Source organism: Oryctolagus cuniculus, chromosome 19 (genome assembly GCF_964237555.1).
Source record: "Oryctolagus cuniculus chromosome 19, mOryCun1.1, whole genome shotgun sequence".
NCBI lineage: Eukaryota > Metazoa > Chordata > Mammalia > Lagomorpha > Leporidae > Oryctolagus > Oryctolagus cuniculus.
In genome coordinates this window covers 64602156-64618578 of record NC_091450.1, presented here as the reverse complement: position 1 = coordinate 64618578, position 16423 = coordinate 64602156, and positions in this window count along the sequence as shown.

Here is a 16423-nt window from a genome sequence, read left to right as displayed (position 1 = left end):
CTCCAATTTAAGCCCATCAAGGTGGCATGTACCAATGCCATCTCACCAGTCCAAGTGATCAATTTCAGTTCACAATTGATCATAATGAAAGGACTAAGAGTCAAAGGAAACACATAAACAAGTCTAGTACCTGCTAATACTAACTGATAGAATAAATAAAGGGGCGAGTGATCCAACACGGGAAGCGAGATACTCAGCAGACTCATATAATGGTGGATGTCCTAAACAGCACTCTGGCTGCAGAATCAGCCCTAAAGGCATTCCGATCTGTCTGAAAAGCCCATGAGAGTATTTCAGGCATGGAAAGCCAAGACACTCTGGCAAAAAAAAATAAAAATAAAAAACCCTAAATGAAAGATCTCTGTGAGTGAGATGCCAGTGAAAGTACAGGTCTTCAAAGAAGGAGGTACCTTTCTCTGAAGGGAGGAAAGAACCTCCACTTTGAATATGACCTTGTCTAAACAAGATAAGAGTCGGTGAACTCAAAAGGCTTCCATAGCCTTGGAAACTCATGACTGGTGCATAGGGAGATTACTGATGCCATAAACAGGAGTGTCAATTTGTAAAGTCAACAACAGGAGTCACTGTGCACTTACTCTTCATGTAGGATCTCTGTTCTTAATGTGCTGTACATTGAGACTTAATGCTATAAATAGTACTCAAACAGTATATTTCCCTTTGTGTTTCTATGGGGGTGCAAAATGTTGAAATCTTTACTTAATGTATACTAAACTGATCTTCTGTAAAAAAAAAAAAAGAAGAAGAAATTATCAATTCCCAACTTGACTCTCACTGGGATTAAACATGACAATAGGTCTGATCTGATTTCATCATCATTTAAAAAATCATCTATTATTTTTCACTTTATGTTTGTGTGGAAGCAAACTGTTGAAATCTTAACTTAATGTATGCTAAACTGATCTTCTGTATATAAAGAGAATCAAAAATGAATCCTCATGTGAATGGAAGGGGAGAGGGAGTGGGAAAGGGGAGGGATGCGGGTGGGAGAGACAATATGGTGGGGAAGCCATTGTAATCCATAAGCCGTACTTTGGAAATTTATATTCATTAAATAAAAGTTAAAAAAAAAAGCTAAAAAAAAGAATGTGAATTTGCAAAAGAAATCGGTGATGTGTACCAAAAGTCTTAGCATTACAGATTATATTTATTATATACTCTTGTCCCAAATAAGCACTTCCTAAAAAAATCTTTCTTTGGAAAAAATAGGTTTCAGAAGGGTCTATGGAAACTTTTTCTTAGGGAAACTTGAGGATAGAAAAGTAAATATCTAACAGTACAGTATTCATTAAATAGTATATGATAAATCCATATGAAGAAACATACTGTTTAGCAATAAAATATATTTACATTATTAAGCAAAAAAAATCCTTGGAGCAGGATGTATGATATATATTTATATATCCACTATTTTTCTAAAACATGCTTATTTATTTTTTAAATATTGATTTATTTATTTGAAAAAGTTACACAGAGAGAGCAGAGGCAGAGAGAAAGGGGGAGAGAGAGAGAGAGAGAGGTCTTCCACCCACTGGTTCACTCCCCCAATTGGCCACAATGGCTGGAGCTGCGCCAATCCCAAGCCAGGAGCCAGGAGCTTCATCTGGGTCTCCCACACGGGTGCAGCACTTGGGCCATCTTCCACTGCTTTCCCAGGCCATAGCAGAGAGCTGGGTTGGAAGTGCAGCAGCCAGGTCTTGAACTGCTGGCCATATGGGATGCTAGCATTTCAGGCCAGAGCGTTAACCTGCTGCACCACAGCACCAGCCCCAAAAACATGCTTATACAGATATATTTCCTCAAGCCTTGTGTTATGTGAGCGAAGCCATCTGTTTGACTCACATAAGCGTACCTTAAAAAGATTGTGGAAATGGAATTAAAAGTTAAATTTATTTTGGTTCAAAACATGTTGAAATTTATATATACATGGGTTATTTAAAAAGTTCATGGAAAACATGTATTATGAGAAATACATATTTCAAATGTTATGCACCAACATAAACTTATCTTCTCCTTCTATTTCCCATGAAATTTTGAAATCCATCAGAAAAACATGGTGTTCCTGGGAAATATCTGCCCATTATTTAATATACTGTAGAGATGCTAAATCTGCCTGAAGATACTAAGAAAGAGTGTGGTCGTGATTAGACACTTTTTCATTTAACCTCTCTGCGTTGTGACCGATCATCACATTTAAAGAAAATATTTCCAGGTGTTGTGCAATCTCTGATACCGAAATCAGAGCAGAGAGCGTCTTCTTGACGCGGCGGCTCAACGGCCGGAGCCCTAGGGCCAGTTGAAGGGGCTGCCCGCCAGCAGCGAGTCCCGGGTGAGCGTCTCGGTGGGCGTCTTGCCCACCAGGCGCAGCAAGTGGAGCTGCACAATGAGGGGCGCTTGGAGCTAGCGCAGGGCCGGGCGCGCTGAGGCTGGGACGGGTACTGGGCGCGCAATACTCCATGAGAGCCACCTGCTCTTGCTCCTGCAGCCTTTCCGCGCGCAGAGGCCTAGAGCGCCATGACCTTGAGGCACCGGACTCCACCGAGTCCCCCTGCAGGCGGCCCAGCTCCTCCACCTGCTCCTGGTCCAGGAAGGCCACGCGCGCTCGGCCGGCGGTGGCGCCCTGTGCAGGCAGGGGCAGCGCTAAGAGCAGCCGCGCCGCCAGCGCTCTCACCTAGTCCATGCCCAGTGCCGCGCCACCGCCGCCAGCACCTGCCACACCCGCAGCTGTGCCATCAGCTCCCACACTGGTTGCCTGGGAACGAGTCTCCGCCTCCGCACCTGCCGCGCCCGCAGCTGCACCTGGAACAAGCCTCTGTCCGCCTTCTAGCCAGCTGGCAGCCAGGAGGGCTGCCAGAGGAGGCTGCCAGTGCTGCCGGGCAGCGATTGCGGGATGCGGCCGCGCTGCAGCGCTGCGGGGCGGCAGGAGGGAGAGAGAGAAGGGCAGGGAGAAGATGCCCAGGGCGAGGATCTCTCAGAGTCCCCCCCACCCCAGCTCCGGGAGAGCCCGGGTCGGGAGGGGGCCTGGGGTCTTCCCCAGGTGGGACTGGGAGCTGGGGCCTAGCCTACAGCAAGCAGGTGAGGTGGGAGGAGGGAAACCGAGGCAGGGAGGGCTGGCTGCCAGGCAGGGCAAATTAAGGAGCCTTAATGAGCCCGCCCACCTGGCCTGATCAAATCCGTGAGCTCCAGCCTTGGGCCAGCCTCATGCAGGGCGCATTACTAGCCCTGGAGGGGACTTGGGGCTGGAGGTGGGGCTGAGTTCTGGGGGGTGGGGGTCAGCTGTGCAGCAGGAGTGGCCAAATGCGGCCCAAAAGTGCTGCCCTGGTTATAAGCCCCGCCTGCACCACTCCTCCCCCCCATCCTACCCCAGGGCCTTTGCACCTGCTCACCCCCCCTTCTTCAAACCCCCACCCCCAACTCTTCCTCCTCCAGCCCAGGCTGGGGCATGGGGTTCAAATCCCACCCACAACTCCCTCTTTAACACCAACCCCCGAATTAACAAATCTGCTTTAGAGCAGTATTGGCCATGGAGGAAGGGCTACCCTGGTGGCAACTGAAGCCATGGGCTATTTACTGAGGGCCAACTGTATGCAGGGACCCTGGGGCACAACAGTGCACAAGACAAAGAGAGTCCCTGGAGAAGTCATTGGGTTCCAAAGCAAAGTAAGGGGTTGTGAGCTATGATGGTGGGAGGCCGCGCATGGGGTGGGGGATGCAGCACGTGGCTGTAGTCAGGCCCACCTGAGGGCCGGGCCAGTGGGATTTCAGATCAGCCACGTGAGAAGAGGGGCACAGGTGAACCCCCCAAGCTGAAGGGAGTGGCTTTTCCAAGGGGCTCTGAGCCGACTTTATCAGCTTCCCTCACAGACGCAGTGACGGGGGAGGACTTCGAAAGCACAAGAGACTGGAGTCAGACCCTGGGAAGAACCGGCAGACAGAAAGCAGGTATGGGGTGCGCATTTATCCTGAGGCTGAAACGCCCTCTCCACCACTACCCCAAGACCACCGCCGCCCCCCCCCGTGTGGAGCCTGGAGAAACTGCAGGGCATCAGGGCATCAGCGTTTAGGACCGTGCTGCTTGGACTGTGTCTGCCCTGGGCCAGGCCGGGGCTTCTGGGGAGGGAACAAGAGTGGGGTCCCCATGGGCTCGGGCTGCCCAACTCCTGCCTTAAGCAAACAGAGGGAGGGGTGGGGGCAACGGAAACCAAATAAATGTGTGTATGTGCGTGTGTGTCCATGTATGTGTGTGTCCATGTATGTGTGTGTCCATGTATGTGTGTGTCTGGGTATGTGTGTGTGTATTTCTTCAGGACGCAGTGGCCTGGCCTGGGCAGGGGGACCGGGCCCTGGCCACAGCTGTAATTGGATTCCTGCACCAGTACAGGGTACAATGGCCCTGGTCTTGTGGTTAGCAGGTGCCAAGCCCGGGCCCCACCGGCGAACTGCAGGGAGGATGGGGGCCGCTCACCCTCCTTCCGCAGGCAGCGGGGCTGGGGTGCCATTCACCCACCTACCGCACACCCCCCCCAGGCTGCAGTGTGGCTGGGGGCCACTCACCCTCCTTCTGCACAACCCCCCTGGAAGCACTTCTTGAGCCGGCAGGACTGGCACTGGTCACGCTGATGTTGGTCCATCTGACAGTCCCAATTGGACCTGCAGGTGTAGCAGTGTTAGGAGCCGATTGTCTAATGAATATACAGGTGTGTGTTTTTAAAGCCTGATAATTTTAGACATAACTTTCTCCACGTTTTCTATTTCTATATTTTAGTTTTCATGTATCCATTTGAAAGGCAGAGAGTAATTCTGTGTGTGTGTGGCAGGAACCCTATTCCTTGAGCCTTCCTGTGCTGCCTCCCAGCGTCTGCATTAACAGGAAGTTGAAGACAGAAATGGAATCAACACTCAGTCGCCCCCATTCCATTGTAGCAAGGTTGTCTCAAGGGGATTCTTAACCACTTGGCCAAATGCTCGCTCCTGCTTACTACTTTTTAAACACCACTCTCTTACATTACATAGGCCCAGGATCACAAAAATTACCAATTCCAATGTTGGCAAAGCCAATGAAAATGGAGCTCTTACAAAGTAAATGAAAGCCTAACGAATTATTTAATTAGAAGTATTAGCTTGAATAAAATAATACTTTGAGTTTCATGTTTCATCAGGTTAGATAAGTGATGGATTTTCAATATCAATATACACTGAACATAAAAAAGATGTACAAATATTTTCAACCATCAGTATTACACATTTGCAAAAGCAGTGGATGCTTGAATAGTTCTACAAAAATGTGTTCCAAAATCATGTGATTAGTCTTTAAATAAAGGAAATGAATGTTTATCTCAATGAACCATTTCCAAAAGGGCAGAAATACAAAATAAAGACCCTATTCATTAAATAAAACTTAATAAAAAGCAATTGGTATGTGATAAATGATTCTGGTATTATAGATGAGCATTGTGCTGTCATAATCAATTGTGATATCATAGTCCTACCATTGTGCCATCATAACCCATCATCATACTGTCATAAAACACACTATGATATCATAAATTTTCAAATGATGAACCACCATTCTGATAACATAAGAATTCCCTTTTGCCAATATAATCAATTCTGATGTAAAAGCCTGCTGTTGCTGTAATAAAGTACCATGATGCAATCAGCCAGAGCATTATGACATCAGAATTAATTTTGATGCTGTTAATCACAATTGTTATCATAAGAAATTTTCATGTTATAATCAATTGCTATGTGGTAAACCTTGATTCTGATATAAAATACCTGTGGGGAGCAACTGGGACTAGACCAAGTTACTGGAATTAAGACTTATTCTATGCATCTGCTCTCCCACAATATGGCGCTGAGAAGGGAGTAAACAACTTTTACACAGCTGCCTCCAGTTTGACCAGTAACCTGCAGGAGCTGATCCTGCTCCTGATTGGAGGAGAGCAGCGTACTCGGCGTGTGGGTAGCAGAGTTGGGATTGGTGGAAGAGGACTATAAAGGAGAGACAACATGCACCAGGAACATCTAAGGGGAACATCCGGAGAACATCTGAGCAGCCCCCGAGAGAGCCAGCCGGCGGTGTGCTGCTCCCCCGCGGAAGTGGGGAAAGTGGCAGGGGGCACCGCCCTTCCACGGAGGTGGAAGGACCGCAGCCAACCTGGGAAGAACCAGCAGCAAACCCGGGAAGGGCCGAGCAGACAAAAGAACAACGCAGGGTCTAGTGTCGTTCCTCCATGAAGAGGGGGAGCGACAATACCATTGTGATGTCAATTGCTATGTCATTAACCTACCATTGTGCCATCATAAAAATTGTGATGTTATAAACCAATCATCTTGCTACATCTACCAATTTTGATGTCATAAACCACTGTTGTATTTTCATTTAACACATTGGAAGATTATAATGTTTGTTATGTTAAACCTCATTTCTGTTATCATGATCCTGTCATTGATGTCATAATAAATTGTGTTATCATAATGAAAACAATATGCCATCATAAGAAATTGCGATGTCATATCAACATTATATTTTCATAATAACATTGTAGTATAATCAAATGGTCTGAGTAAACAACCATTCTGATATCATAAACCTACATTTGTGATATCATCAAAAGTGATATAATCTTTTCTGCCTTCATACCAATTTTGATGTCATGTACCACCTTTATTGTCATAAAACATCATGATATAATCTATTGGTTTGTGATAAGCTATCATTCTGATACCATAATTTTACATTTGTGATTGTGATGTCAACAAATCTGTTGTCATATCTCATATATTGTGATGTCATAATTAGTGAATTCATAAATCTACTGTGATATGATTCTGATATGGTTGTGATGTCATAATAAATTTTGATATTATAAGCTTACCATTTACGTGTCCTAAATGATTGTGATTCGATAATCCACATTGTGAAATCATAGTTAATTTTGATGTTATAATTGATTGGTTTCTGATAAACATTCATTCTGATATCATAAACCTTCCATTGTGAAGTCCTAATCATTTGTGATGTCATAATCCAAATTTTATGACATCATAATGAGTTTTGAAATCATAAATTGCCATTGTATTATCAAAAAACATTATGCTAAACTGATCTTCTGTATATAAAGAGAATCAAAAATGAATCTTGATGTGATTGGAAGGGGAGAGGGAGTGGGAAAGGGGAGGGTTGCAGGTGGGAGGCACCTTATGGGTGGGGAAGCCATTGTAACATTTTAATCCATAAGCCGTACTTTGGAAATTTATATTCATTAAATAAAAGTTAAAAAAAATGTTTCTGATGCCATAATTAGTTGTGATGTCATAAACATTATACCATATAATCAATTTGGATGTAATAAACCCCTTTATATTGCCATAATAATATAGTATCATACATTCTGGTATCAAAAACATACCCTTAATATGTCATTGTCATAACATCATTTTGTCATAATCAATTTTGATGTAATAAAGCTACCATTTTTCTTTCATAAATTTTTTGTTAAATCATCACACATTGTGTCATAATAAAATTTGATGTCACAAATACCCTTGCTTTGTCAAAAAAATGTAATGTTGAAATAGAATGTTAAGTGATAAAACACCATTCTGGGGGCCAGCGCTATGACACAGTATGTTAATCATCTTCCTGTGGTGTCGGCATCCCATATGGGTGCCCATTGGAATCCTGGCTGCTCCTCTTCCAATCCAGCTCTCTGCTATGGCTTGCGAAGGCAGTGGAAGATGGCTCAAGTCCTTGGGCCCCTGCACCCACATGGGAGACTGGAAGAAGCTCCTGGCTTCTGGCTTCAGATCGGCTGGAGTTGCAGTCATTTGGGGAGTGAACCAGTGGATGGAAGACCTTTCTCTCTGTCTCTCCCTCTCACTATCTGTAACTCTACCTCTCAAATAATTAAAATCTTTTAAAACAAACCCACCATTCTTCTATCGTAAAACTGTCTTTGTGAATCAGTTGTGATTTTATAAACAGTGTTCCATAATAACTAATTTTGATGGCATATACTTTTTTTGCATTATCATAGAAAAAATTGTGGAGGCAGGCATTGTAGCATAATGGATTAAATTGCCATGTGGCAAGACAACATTTCATATGGGCACTGGTTCAAATCCTGGCTGCCCCAGTTCCAATCTGTCTCCCTGCTAATGAGCTTGGGAAGGCAGCAGAGGACAGTCCAAGTCCTCGGTCCCTGTTCCCATGTGAGAGACCTGGATAAATCTCCTGGCTCCTGTATTTGAACTGGTACAGCTTTGGCCATTTTAGCCACTTGGGGAAATGAATATCCTTCTCTACTTCTGCCTTTCAAAAAATTAAATATTTTTAAAAATTGTGATATCAGTCTATTAGTTTGGATAAGCCACCCTTCTAATATCATAAACCTACCTTTTTGTTGTCATATTCAAATTGTGATGACATAAAGCTACCTCATTGTGGGGAGCAACTCGGACTAGACTAAGTTACTGGAATTAAGACTTATTCTATGCATCTGCTCTCCCACAATATGGCGCTGAGAAGGGAGTAACAACTTCTACGCAGCTGCCTCTCACCAATTTGATTGACTGAGCTGCAGGAGCTGATCTTGCTCCTGATTGGAGGAGAGCAGCGTACTCGGCATGTGGGTAGCAGAGTTGGGATTGGTGGAAGAGGACTATAAAGGAGGAGAGAGACAACATGCACCAGGAACATCTAAGAGGAACATCTATCTGAAGGAACACCTGTGCAGCCCCCAAGAGAGCCGGCCGGCAGTATGCTGCTCCCCCGCGGAAGTGGGGAAAGTGGCTAGGGGGAACCACCCTTCCACGGAGGTGGAAGGGATGGTAGCCAACCCGGGAAGAACCAGCAGCAAACCCGGGGAGGGCCGAGCAGACGAAAGAACAGCGCAGGGTCCTGTGTCGTTCCTCCACGAAGGGGGGAGCGACACCTCATGCCATCATAATCAATTTTGATGTCATAAATGACCATTATATTGTCATAAAACACTGTAATGTGATTCTTCCAACCTTACCCTCTCTCACACTCACATTCCCACACTTCTTCCTCCTCTCTCTCCTATTCTTATATTTACAAAGATCTATTTTCAATTAACTTTGTTTTTTAAAAATTATATTTATTTGAGAGATAGAGTTACAAACAGTTTGTGGGAGAAACAGAGAGAAAGGTCTTCTGTCCACTGGTTTACTCCCCAAATGGCTGCAATGATCAGAGCTGGACCAATCCGAAGCCCCAGGCCATAGCCATAGCAGAGACACTGGATTGGAAAAAGGAGCAGCTGGGACTAGAACTGGTGCCCATAGGGGATGCTGGTGCTGCAGGTGGAGGATTAGCATACTGCACCACAGCACCGGCCCCTCAACTTTATACTCATAAGATTAACCCTACAATATATAAGAGTTCTACAAATAGTATGAAAAAATTATCCCTTAACAATTGTGACAAGAGCTGTTTAAAACCATTGCATCTAAAAGTGGCAACTTCACTTCTATAGATTACCTTTCAGGTACTCTATTAGTTTCCACAGATCAGGGAGAAAATATGGTATTTGTCCTCTTGTGGCTGGCTTATTTCATTAAGTATAATGGTTTCCAGTTTCATCCATTTTGTTGCATTATTTTAAATCACTGTGTAGTATTCCATAGTGTATATAAAAATAATTTATCTAGTCTTTAGTTGATGGACACCTGTGTTGATTCCATATCTTAGCTATTATGAACTGAGCTACAATGACCAAAAACTGTCATCACAATCAATGTGGTTGTCATAAACCATGATAGTCTGTATAGCCATAATCAGTTGTTATGTGATAAAACAACATTATCATATCATAAACCATTGTGCCATCTTTGTCAATTGTGCTGCCATAAAAATAATATCATGCCCTATTGTGCCATCACAATATGTTGTGATGTCAAAAACCAAGGAACCATCGTGAAATCATCAATATTGATATCATTAAACACCATTGGATTATAATAAAAATTTTGATGTGAAAATCATTTTGTAATAAACCACCATTCTGATGACATAAAACTACCTCTATGATGTCATAATGTATTGTCATAAAAACCATTTTGGCATCATAATCAATTTTGATACCATAACCATCATTGCAATACCAAAGTCAGTTGTGGTGCCATAATACCATTGTGATGTCCTATTCAATTGTGATGTCATAGTACATTGTTGTCATAAACTAATGTTGAGATGCCACAAATTATCATTGTCATAAATCAACCATTGTAATATCATAATCAAATTTGAAGTAAAAAATGTTGACATAATCAATTTTGATGTATTAACCATTATTGTGATATTTTAGCCAATTGTGATGATAGAAAACCATTGTGATACCATAATCAATGTGAAGTCATAAATTTTTGATGTCATAAACTAATATTTAGATGCAATATGCAAAACTTTGTCATATAATAAACAGTTTATTGTGAACACACGAAAGAACTGACATCATAAACTTATCATTGACATAAACTGAGCACTGTGATGACCTAAACCTTAAACGACACTACACCCCTAATGGATCTAACAGATATCTACAGAGCTTTTCATCCTACACTTAAAGAATTTACATTCTTCTCAGCAGTACATGGAACCTTCTCTAGGATTGATCACATACTAGGCCATAGAGCAAGTCTCAGCAAATTCAAAAGAATTAGAATCATACCATGCAGCTTCTCAGACCATAGGGGAATGAAGTTGGAAATTAGCAACTCAAGAATCCCTAGGGCATATGCAAATACATGAAGATTTAACAACATGCTCCTGAATGAACAATGGGTCATAGGAGAAATCAAAAGAGAAATCAAAAACTTTTTGGAAGTAAATGAGGATAACAGCACAACATGCCAACTTATGGGATACAGCAAAAGGAGTGTTAAGAGGAAAGTTTATATCAATAGGTGCCTACATCAAGAAATTGGACAGGCACCAAATAAACAAGCTTTCAATGGATCTCAAGGATCTAGAAAAACTGCAGCAAACCAGACCCAAATCTAGTAGGAGAAGAGAAATAATTAAAATCAGAGAAGAAATCAACAGGATTGAATCCAAAAAATATTACAAAAATAAGCCAAATGAGGAGTTGGTTTTTTGAAAAAATAAACAAAATTGACACCACATTGGCCCAACTAACTAAAAAAAGAAAAGACCCAAATCAATAAAATCAGAGATGAAAAAGGAAACATAACAACAGACACCACAGAAATAAAAAGAATCATCAGAAATTACTACAAGGAATTGTATGCCAGCAAACAGGGAAATCTATCAGAAATGGATAGATTCCTGGACACACGCAACCTTCCTAAATTGAACCAGGAAGACATAGAAAACCTAAATAGACCCATAACTGAGACAGAAATTGAAACAGTAATAAAGGCCCTCCCAACAAAGAAAAGCCCAGGACCAGATGGATTCACTGCTGAATTCTACCAGACATTTAAAGAAGAACTAACTCCAATTCTTCTCAAACTATTCAGAACAATTTAAAAAATGAGGGAATCCTCTCAAATTCCTTCTATGAAGCCAGCATCACCTTAATTCCTAAGCCAAAAAAAGATGCAGCATTGAAAGAGAATTACAGACCAATATCCCTGATGAACATAGATGCAAAAATCCTCAAAAAAAATTCTGGCCAAGAGAATGCAACAACACATCAGAAAGATCATCCAACCAGGCCAAGTGGGATTTATCCCTGGTATGCAGGGATGGTTCAATGTTCACATTAACAGACTGAAGAAGAAAAACCATATGATTATCTCAATAGATGCCGAGAAAGCATTTGATAAAATACAACACCCTTTCATGATGAAAACTCTAAGCAAACTGGGTATGGAAGGAACATTCCTCAATACAATCAAAGCAATCTATGAAAAACCCACAGCCAACATCCTATTGAATGGGGAAAAGTTGGAAGCATTTCCACTGAGATCTGGTACCAGACAGGGATGCCCACTCTCACCACTGCTATTCAATATAGTTCTAGAAGTTTTAGCCAGAGCTATTAGGCAAGAAAAAGAAATTAAAGGAATACAAATTGGGAAGGAAGAACTCAAACTATCCCTCTTTGCAGATGAGATGATTCTTTATTTAGGGAATCCAAAGAACTCTAGTAAGAGACTATTAGAACTCATAGAAGAGTTTGGCAAAGTAGCAGGGTATAAAATCAATGCACAAAAATCAACAGCCTTTGTATACAAAGGCAATGCCATGGCTGAGAAAGAACAGCAAATATCAATCCCATTCACAATAGCTACAAAAACAATCAAATACCTTGGAATAAACTTAACAAGGATGTTAAAGATCTCTATAATGAAAATTATAAAACCTTAAAGAAAGAAATAGAAGAGGATAGCAAGAAATGGAAAAATCTTCCATGCTCATGGATTGGAAGAATCAATATCATCAAAATGTCCATTCTCCCAAAAGCAATTTATAGATTCAATATGATACCAATCAAAATACCAAAGACATTCTTCTCAGATCTAGAAAAAATGATGCTGAAATTCATATGGAGTCACAGGAGACCTAGAATAGCTAAAGCAATCTTGTACAACAAAAACAAAGCCAGAGGCATCACAATACCAGATTTCAGGACATACTACAGGGCAGTTGTTATCAAAACAGCATGGTACGGGTACAGAAACAGATGGATAGACCAATGGAACAGAATTGAAACACCAGAAATCAACCCAAACATCTACAGCCAACTTATTTTTTATCAAGGATCCAAAACCAATCCCTGGAGTAAGGACAGTCTATTCAATAAATGGTGCTGGGAAAACTGGATTCCCACGTGCAGAACCATGAAGCAAGACCCCTACCTTTCACCTTACACAAAAATTCACTCAACATGGATTAAAGACTTAAATCTACGACCTGACACCATCAAATTATTAGAGAGCATTGGAGAAACTCTGCAAGATATAAGTACTGGCAAAGCCATCTTGGAAAAGACCCCAGAAGCACAGGCAGTCAAAGCCAAAATTAACATTTGGGATTGCATCAAATTGAGAAGTTTCTGTACTGCAAAAGAAACAGTCAGGAAACTGAAGAGGCATCCGACAGAATGGGGAAAAATATTCACAAACTATGCAATAGATAAAGGGTTGATAACCAGAATCTACAAAGAAATCAAGAAACTCCACAACATCAAAACAAACAACCCACTTAAGAGATGGGCCAAGGACCTCAATAGACATTTTTCAAAAGAGGAAATCCAAATGGCCAACAGACACATGAAAAAATGTTCAAGATCTCTAACAATCAGGGAAATGCAAATCAAAACCACAATGAGGTTTCACCTCACCCCGGTTAGAATGGCTCACATTCAGAAATCTACCAACCATAGATGCTAGAGGGGATGTGGGGAAAAAGGGACACTAACACAGTGTTGGTGGGAATGCAAACTGGTTAAGCCACTATGGAAGTCAGTCTGTAGATTCCTCAGAAACCTGAATATGACCCTACCGTTCGACCCAGCCATCCCACTCCTTGGAATTTACCCAAAGGAATTTAAATTGGCAAACAAAAAAGCGGTCTGCACCCTAATGTTTATTGCAGCACAATTCACAATAGGCAAGACCTGGAACCAACCCAAATGCCCATCAAGAGTAGACTGGATAAAGAAATTATGGGACATGTACCCCATAGAATACTCTACAGCAGTCAAAAACAATGAAACCCGGTCATTTGCAACAAGATGGAGGAATCTGGAAAACAATATGCTGAGTGAATTAAGCCAGCCCCAAAGGGACAAATATCATATGTTCTCTCTGATCGGCGACAACTAAGTGAGCACCAAAGGGGAAACATGTTGAAGTGAAATGGACACTATGAGAAACAATGACTTTATCAGCTCTTGTACTGACTGTTGATGTACAATGTAATACTATATCCATTTTAGTATTTTCTCTTTGATTTGTTCTAGTACTATTGGTTGAACTCCATAATTAACACACAATTATTCTTAGGTGTTTAAATTTTAACTGAAAAGTGATCCCTTGTCTAAACAAGATAAGAATCGGAGAACTCAGAGGGCTTCCATAGCCTTGGAAACTCATGACTGGAGCATAGGGAGATTACTGATGCCATAGACAGGAGTGTCAATTGGTAAAGTCAACAACAGGAGTAACGGTGCACTTACTCCTCATGTAGGATCTCTGTCCTTAATGTGCTGTGTATTGAGATGTAATGCTATAACAAGTACCCAAACAATATATTTCACTTTGTGTTTCTATGGGGGTGCAAACTGTTGAAATCTTTACTTAATGTATACTAAACTGATCCTCTGTAAAAAAAAAAAAAAAAAAAAAGGAAAAAAAAAAGAAATTATCAACTCCCAACTTGACTCTCACTGGGATTAAACATGACAATAGGTCTGATCTGATTTCATCATCATTTAAAAAACATCATCTATTATTTTTCACTTTATGTTTCTGTGTGGGAGCAAACTGCTGAAATCCTTACTTAAGGTATACTAAGCTGATCTTCTGTATATTAAGATAATCGAAAATGAATCTTGATGTGAATGGAAGGGGAGAGGGAGTGGGAAAGGGGAGGGTAGTGGGTGGGAGGGACGGTATGTGGGGGAAGCCATTGTAATTCATAAATCGTACTTTGGAAATTTATATTCATAAAATAAAAGTTTAAAAAAAAGAAAAAAAAAGAAAAGTGATCCCTGTTAAATGTAAGAGTGGAAATAAGAGAGGGAGGAGATGTACAATTTGGGACATGCTCAATCGGACTTGCCCCAAAGGGTGGAGTTAGAATCATGTCAGGGAATTCCAATATAATCCCATCAAGGTGGCATGTACCAATGCCATCTCACTAGTCCAAGTGATCAATTTCAGTTCACTATTGATCACACTAATAGGTCTAAGAGTCAAAGGGATCATACAAACAAGTCTAGTGTTTGCTAATACTAGCTGATAGAATCAAAAAGGGAGAGAACGATCCATCATGGGAAGCAGGATACACAGTAGACTCATAGAATGGCAGATGTCCTAAATAGCACTCTGGCCTCAGAATCAGCACTTAAGGCATGTGGATCTGGCTGAAGAGCCCATGAGAGTATTTTAGGCATGGAAAGTCAAGACAACCTGGAAAAAAAAAAGAAGACCTAAATGGAAGATCTCTGCAAGTGAGATCTCAGTGGAAAGAACAGAGCCATCAAAGAAGTAGGTACCTTTCTCTGAAGGGAGGAGAGAACTTCCACTTTGACTATGACCCTGTCAGAATAAGATTGAAGTCAGCGAACTCAAAAGGCTTCCATAGCCTTGGCAACTCATGACTAGAGCCTAGGGAGATTACTGACGCCAGAAACAAGAATGTCAAATTGTTAAGTCAACAACAGGAGTCACTGTGTACTTACTTTTCATGTGGGATCTGTCCTTAATGTGTTGTCCAATGTGAATTAATGCTATAACTAGTACTGAAACAGTATTTTACACTTTGTGTTTCTGTGTGGGTGCAAACTGATGAAATCTTCACTTAATATATACTGAATTGATCTCCTGTATATAAAGATAATTGAAAATGAATCTTGATGTGAATGGAATGGGAGAAGAAGTGGGAGATGGGAGGGGTGTGAGTGGGAGGGAAATTATTGGGGGAAGGCATTGTAATCCATTAACTGTACTTTGAAAATTTATATTTACTAAATAAAAAAGAAAAAAAAAAACAAAAAATATATATACTGAATTGATCTTCTGTATATAAAGATAATTGAAAATGAATCTTGATGGGAATGGAATGGGAGAGGGAGTGGGAGATGGGAGGGGTGTGAGTGGGAGGGAAATTATGGGGGGGAAGCCATTGTAATCCATTAACTGTACTTTGAAAATTTATATTTACTAAATAAAAAATAAAAAAGAGGGTAAAAAAGACTCCAGAAAACAGTTATGCTCCACTTCAAAAAATGAATAAGAGTTATTACAAGAAGAAAGGGGTGTAAGTGTGTTCTTCTAAAGGAAACAGAATGGGCAAAAGCTCTGAGGTAGAAGAGTGCATGGCAAATCCATGGTATCATCCTATCAGATATTGCCAGCCAGACTCTAGAGGTTGTTAGGATTCAAATTCTACCTCTACTGGCTGATGCTGTGGCTCAATTGGCTAATCCTCTGCCTGCGGTGCTGGCACCCCAGGTTCTAGTCCCAGTTGTGGTGCCAGATACTAGCCCCGGTTGCTCCTCTTCCAGTCCAGCTCTCTGCTGTGGCCTGGGAGGGCATTGGAGGATGGCCCAAGTGCTTGGGTCCCTGCAACTGCATGGGAGACTGGGAGGAAGCACCCAGCTCCTGGCTTTGGATCAGCACAGGACCAGCCATAGTGGCCATTAGGGGAGTAAACCAACAGAAGGCAGACCTTTCTCTTTGTCTC